Consider the following 7,852-nt stretch of genomic DNA (forward strand, 5'->3'; position numbering starts at 1 on the left):
TACACAGAACCCTCCAGATCATCGGCATGGCTTGGATATAGGACATGCCGGTCAGAGAAAAGAAGGATTGGGTGAAGGCTGGAAAAGGATATGAATATCCTATGGTAAACGGAGTTGCAGGAAAGGCCACCCAGGCGTCGGAAACAAAATCACTCAGGGCGGTGGGAGTAAAAGACTTGAAGACAGTATCCGCCGGAAAACAGTGACGGATCCTATCAACATGAGCATCAGTAAAGCAGCATCTCTCCGTGGGAGAATCTTTAATGATCCCTTGGCTTTTCAGGGGGCTGCTCTTCTTGTGATCCTTATGAGGGGAATTCCGGAGCAACATACTAACCGAAGAATGAAAACAGAGGAGCAGAAAAACAGAGTAAAGGAAGGAAGAAGGAAGAGAGGAGAATACCTGATCGATCTTCGGTAGAGATTATAAAGGGAGTATATCTTGAATTTAAATGCAGATTGATCCTAACCCTATCTCCTATTTATAATCATGATTTGCAGGGATGTCACCTCAATGACGTAAAGGTTGCAACGGCTAGTCCGGTTATAACGGCTAGTTATCCGGGTCGCCCGTTACAGATAGGATCAAAGCAAAATATAACTCGTTAATTTACAATAAACTCCTTATATTTTGGGGGCAATTGTTAGGGCTGGATTTTTATAATACATGATCCTTACATGTGATCCTAACCAGTGATCCTTACTTCTTTGGCAGATAGTGATCCTCAGCAGAGTTCCAGGATCAGGATCACGGACCATCATAGGATCCTCATGCTAACAGTTGCTTTCATTGAACTTAATGTCATTTTGCAGGAATGTCTAGCAGGATCCGCTCTTAGCATCACGATCAAAGGACGCGTCTTTACAATTATAGCATGTGCTTAATCGGAGATAGACGTTGCAAAGGATATGGAAACTTGGCATGATTTAAGGGCAACAATTTAGGCTAGATTTACTTTTATTTCTAAAGGGGTAATGAGCTGATTATTAGTCTTTTTACCTAAAATAGGTCACCTACACTTGTATATATAACACTCTTCCCCATTCGGAAGGACACACAACGCAATTTTCACACGCTTAGACACACATTACGATAGTGATCCTTGTACTCAGCTCATTATCATCCGAAGTTGTAACTATTTTTCTTATATTGAAGTTTGGTGATCGGTAGTTGCCATCACCCGAGGTTTTTTATGCCGGAGATCATACATTGATCAAGGGCTTTTTCCTCGTATAAATCATTGTGTCTTTGCATATTTCATACTAAAGTGATCCTTTACTTTTTCAACAAACCAAGCATCATACCCCGTTTACATAGAGTTTGGTTGCATTATCCTTGTGTGATTTTTGGCTAAAACACTTGCTATGACTGACTACTTCTCCAAGTGGATAGAGGCTGAAGCTTTTGCCCAAGTCAGAGAAAAGGAAGTTATATCCTTTATTAAGGGAAATATTATAACTAGATTTGGCATTCCTTCTGAAATTGTATGTGATAATGGTTCCCAATTTATTAGGAGCAGAACTACTAACTTTTGTGACAGCTGGGGGATTAAGATGATAACATCAACACCAGTCCACCCACAAGCTAATGGTCAAGCAGAATCATCCAACAAGATCATCATCAACAATCTGAAGAAGAAACTTGGATCCAAGAAGGGGAAATGGGCAGAGGAATTGCCTTATGTGCTTTGGGCTGATAGGACAACTCCCAAGAATGCTACTGGTCAAACACCCTTCTCTTTGGTGTTTGGGGCAGAATCAGTGATCCCAACAGAAATGGTGGTTCCAACTGCTAGAACAAGTACCCGTGATCCTGAGGAAAATGATCAGAACTTGGTTCAAGACTTGGATACTATTGAGGAAATCAGGGACTTGGCTAGGATAAGGATGGCTAGCTACCAACAAAGAATGGTTGGTGCTTATAACAAAAATGTCAGGATAAGGAAATTCCAAGTTGGGGATATGGTATTGAGAAAAGCATTCCAGAATACCACCAATCCTGCTGATGGGAAATTGGCACCAAAATGGGAAGGCCCTTATTTGATCGAAGACGAAGCAGGAAAGGGGGCATATAGACTGCTGACCATGGAGGGTAATTTGTTACCAAGAGCCTGGAATGCTGTCCACTTGAAGAAATATTTCATGTGAGCAGGATCCTTCTGGCACATATGATCCTTACATTAGAAGTATCCTTCAAGGATCCCTGAAGTATCGATGATCCTTACTCTGGTAATGTCCTAAGCTTGAACTCTTATTTACATATTTTCTTATTTAAGGATAAGGATCATGTATCCTTCATCCTTCTCTCACGAGATTTTGAGTTCTGATAGTCCAGGTATCCTTAGCATATTGTCAACAATCTTCAGAAGCAACTCAGATCCTTGGGTTCAACCCCAGTTGTTTGGGCTTGTCCCCAGTTATCCTTGGGCTTGTCCCCAGTTTTCGCCTGTAGCGCACGATGATCCTGGTATAGTTCACGTCTTTGGGACCAGTACTCGCTTTAGGGGCTGATAATTCCATCGTACTGGCTATACCTAGGATCCTACGTATAATGGTAGACGTACCATACATCCGTTCCTAAGGTTTCTAACGTTTTCACGTTAGCTAAGGTTTTGGCATTTTCATGTCACTAAGTTTGGATAGTCGCCAGTGAGGGCCATACTCCAGTTTACATACGATCCTTGGGCTTGTCCCCAGTTATCCTTCGGGCTTGTCCCCAGTGATCCTTTGGGCTTGTCCCCAGTTATCCTTTGGGCTTGTCCCCAGTTACTAACTTATCTCTTATATTGGCTTAGTCCCAAGTTATATTCTATTTTCAGGTTTTCGAAGTTAAACAACTAAGGATCCTCAATCCTTGTTATCTACTAAGGTTTTTCTTATGTTTCCCCTGGTTACAGTATTAAAGGTAAGGATCCTAACTTGGATCCTCAGGTATGATCCTTAACTATTTTTAATTTCATTCATTATTCATTTGAATAACCCTTATACCTTGACAACCGAACCTATGATCCTTAAAATAAACTACTTTCAAAATTTTCGATTATAGAATATTTGATCCGGGATCATATCCTAAATTTCTTAAACATAATTTGCTTAACCTTTCTTACTTAGACTAGTATAAATCAAAACAATTGAAAGTTCAAAAGATATACAAGGATAACATCACAGGATAAGTCAAAAGTTAAGAGTTTTATTCATTAAATATTTAACCCCTTTTTAAAGTTGTCAAAATTGCCAACCCGCGTTTCTACCAGCAAAACGTGGCCCGTCCACATGGGTTGGCAAAGGGTGTCCATTGTTCATGCGGTCATAGCAAGTGCAGGAAATTAAAGGCGGCAGGATCACAATGGCTTCATCCCCCAAACAGAGGATCCCTCCACCATATGTAATCCTACCTATTGTTCACAGGATCCTAGATCCTCAACCCTAAACCTATTGTTCAAATACAGACCATAATTGTTTTAAAACATCACAACCACCAAACAAAAAAATTGGGCTCCGGCTAAGTCTCGAAATTTCCATCATTGCCCAATCCTGCAGCTCAATCCTTCGCTGCAGAATCACCACCGGCTCCACTTGCCTCTCCACCATGATCCTTGCCAGTGTCTCCACCCTCAAGCACCGGGATCTCCTCAGCCTCCTCATCATCCTCCAGTTCAGCCAGCCTAGCCTCCCAGCCTTCGACATCCCAGGTGCTCTTGTCAAAAGCAGGATCCTGAGCCTCCGTAGCCATCTGCAGCTGGATCTTGTACATAGCTATTGCAGCAGAGACCTTGGCATCCTGGGTGATCTCGTGCCTCTCATAGTCGAAGTTGATCAGCATCTTGGCGGCTTCCCCCTTGGTGGCCTGGAGCTCCTTCTGAAGGTCGGCTATCTTGAGATCCTTCAACACCCCAACCTGTTGAAGGTCAGCAATCTGGCGATCCTGATCCTCAACATGGCCAACATATGTCTCTACCTCAGCAAATTTCTGCAAGGAAGACAAGGAATGACCTCAGAAATCAAGTGATCCTTAGACTAGCAGGATACACAAGCAGGACAGTGATCCTTACCTCGTTGATGTAATCCAGACACTGTTGGCGGAGCAGGGGCAGACCTTGCAAATCCTCAGAGGCCTTTCTCTTCTTGCTTCCTTTTCCCCTGATAGGTGCTTTAGGGGCTGAAGCAGTTGGGCTAGCAGCAGGAGTCTTCTTCCTTGAGGATTTGACATTAGTAAGATCATCGATGCCGAACTTCGAAGCAGACTTAGAGGATTTTCCAGCGCCTGCATAACCAAAACAAGATAAGTATCTTAATTTTATTTGACTCTCATTATATAAATACTCCTTAAAAAAGGATACTTACTTGACATTGTGACAGAAGCAGAGGATACTTCCTGAGAATCCTGGGTGATGACCTGGAAAGTTCTTATTTCAGGATCAAGCTTCCTAAAGGCCAAGAGTCTCTCTTTTGCAGCAGGAGTCAACTTAAGATGAGAAACGGATATAGCTGCACAATAAGGAAACAAAAGAATGTCAGTGATCCTTATGCTAAAGGATAAGTTCTACGGTGATCCTTCCAGGATCCTCTATACTACCATGGGTAGCCCACTTCTTGGGCAGATCCCTCCCATCAGGGATGGTATCTCTCCTCACAAAAAAAGAACCGCCGCTTCCAGTTCATGTCATTTTTGGTAACTTTGAGAACAGGGTGCTCTTCTCCAGCCTTTCGTTTGAACAAGTATCGGTGGGATCCAAAAGTTGTGAGATCATACATCTCAGCCAGCTCCGCCATACCCAGATCAATTCCTTCTTGTCCGATGATCCTTTCAAGGTGTATAAAACCCTCCAAATCATCGGCATGGCCTGGATATAGTAGATGCCGGTAAGAGAGAAAAAGGACTCGGTGAACTGAGGGAAAGGATACGAATATCCTATCATGAAAGGAGTGACCGGGAAAGCAATCCAAGTCTCAGAGATGTAATCGCTCAGAGCGGTAGGGCTAAAAGACTTAAAGAGGGTGTTCTCCGGAAAACAATGATGGATTTTGTCAATTTGAGAATCAGTAAAACAACACCTCTCGGTGGGGGAATCCTTGATGATCCCTTGACCCTTCAAGGGGCTGTTATTCTTAGGATCCTTGCTGGGAGAGTTCCGGAGCAACATATTGAACGAAATAAGAAAAACAGAGCAAGCAAGAGAGAAGGTGAAGGGGAATACCTGTTCAATCCTCTGGTCGCGGTTATAAAGGGAAGAGTCCTTGAATTTAAATGCAAACGATCCTATCCCTATTTCTATTTATAATGATGATTTGTGCAGGGTTGTCACCTCCATGACGTCAGATCGCAACGGATAGTTCATTCTTAACGGCTATATATCCGTTGAGTTAGTTATAGATAAGATCCGGCAAAATATAACTCGTTAATATTATATAATTACTCCTTATATTTTGGGGGCAATTGTTAGGGCAGGATTTTAATGACCTGTGATCCTTACATGATATCCTAACGAGTGATCCTTGTTTCTTTGGCAGATAGTGATCCTCAGAAGAGCTTCAGGATCAGGATCATGGATCATCCTAAGGATCCTCATACTAATGATTGTTCTCTTTGAATTTAATGTTGTTTTGCAGGATTACGAGTTAGACCTGGTCTTGGCAACGTTATTAAGGAATCTTTCACGTAAATCTCGCACATACATCACCGAAAATAGACGTTGTGGAGAATATGGAAACTTAGCACAAATTACGGGCAATTAGTTAGGCTAAATTTACTTCTATTTCTAAAGGGGGAACGAGCTAGTAGTTAGGTGACTTGCCTAAAATTCAACCACACACGCTTATATAAATGGCACTCTACAGCATTCGGAAGACACAACACATTTCTCACACGCTCTAGCATACGATACTATAGTGATCCTTGTACCTAGCTCGTTACCATCCAAAGTTGTAAACATTGTTTGTTATATTGAAGTTTGGTGATCGGTAGTTTCCATCACCCGAGGTTTTTTATGCCGGAGGTCATTCATTGATCAAGGGCTTTTTCCTCGTATAAATCCTTGTGTCACTTGTGCAATTTTCATTTAAGTGATCCTAATCTTTGTTCATCATACCAAGCATCATTCCCCGTTTACAAAGAGTTTGGTTGCATTATCCTTGTGTGATTTTTAACCAAAACAGCACTCTCTTTTGTTCCTTTAGTTTGACACAGGTACCCAGAGAAGAGAATGCAGAAGCTGATGCATTGGCCAATCTGGGATCATCTTTGAAAATTCCAGAGGATATCAAGATCCCTATTATCCATATCCTAACCCCTGCTATTGAGGATCATGCAGCTATGGAGATAGAAGATTCCGTAATTATCCCTAGTGATGACACAGGATCTCATTCAGGATCATGGATCCTTCCAATTATGAGATATATCTAACATGGAGAGATCCCTGCAGGAGAAAATCCCAGGGCTTTCAAAATTAAGGTATCCCAGTTTACAATATTGAATAATATGCTATATAAACGATCTCTTGCAGGACCATATCTAAGATGTATTGAGGATCCTGAAATCCAAGAAGTCTTAAAGGATCTTCATGAAGGAGATTGTGGAAATCACACTGGGGGCAGGGCATTGTTCTCAAGGATCCTGAGAACAGGATACTATTGGCCTACTATGAAGAAGGATGCTGTGGATTATGCTAAAAGATGTGATCCTTGTCAGAGACACAGCAATATCCTTCACCAACCAGCACAGCTCTTACATCCTATATCCTCTTCTTCGCCATTTATGAGATGGGGGATGGATATAGTTGGTAAACTTCCCAAGGCACCTGGTGGAAAAGTATTCATGCTTGCTATGACTGATTATTTCTCAAAGTGGATATAGGCTGAAGCCTTTGCTCAAGTCAGAGAAAAAGAAGTGATATCCTTTATCAAAAGAAATATTATTACTAGATTTGGTATCCCTTCTGAAATTGTATGTGATAATGGATCCCAATTTATTGGGAATAGAACTACTAACTTTTGTGACAGCTGGGGGATTAACATGATAACGTCAACACCAGTCCACCCACAAGCTAATGGCCAAGCAGAATCATCCAACAAGATCATCATCAACAACTTAAAAAAGAAGCTTGGATCCAAGAAAGGAAAATGGGCAGAAGAGCTACCTTATGTATTATGGGCTGATAGGACGACTCCCAAGAATGCTACTGGTTAAACTCCATTCTCTTTGGTATTTTGGGCAGAGTCAGTGATCCCTACGGAAATGGTGGTTCCTATTGCAAGAACAAGCATCCGTGATCCTGAAGGAAATGCTGAAAACTTGGTTCAAGACCTGGATACTATAGAAGAACTCAGGGATTTGGCAAGGATAAGGATGGCCAGTTATCAACAAAGGATGGCTGGAGCTTACAATAAGAATGTCAGGATCAGGAAATTCCAAGTTGGTGATATGGTACTGAGGAAAGCATTTCAAAATACTACCAATCCCGTTGATGGAAAGTTGGCACCAAAGTGGGAAGGCCCTTATTTGATTGAAGCTGAAGCAGGAAAGGGGGCATATCGGTTGCTAACAATGGAAGGTGATTTGCTGCCAAGAGCTTGGAATGTTGTCCACTTGAAAAGATATTTCATGTGATAAGGATCCATGATCCTTGGCCGATAATGATCCTTGAAGGATCCTTGCAAAACGGAGGATCCTCGTTGTGGTAATAATTTAATCTCAAATTATTTAACTCTTCATATATCATGTACTTAAGGATAAGGATCCTGGATCCTTTATCCTCCTTTCACTTGTTTCTAAGTTTTGCAGAAAGTTTGGGTATCCTTGGCAGAGGATAAGTCTCCACAGAAGTATCCAGTTATTTGGGCTTGACCCCAGTTA

This window comes from Helianthus annuus, chromosome 8, assembly GCF_002127325.2.
Source record: "Helianthus annuus cultivar XRQ/B chromosome 8, HanXRQr2.0-SUNRISE, whole genome shotgun sequence".
Lineage (NCBI taxonomy): Eukaryota > Viridiplantae > Streptophyta > Magnoliopsida > Asterales > Asteraceae > Helianthus > Helianthus annuus.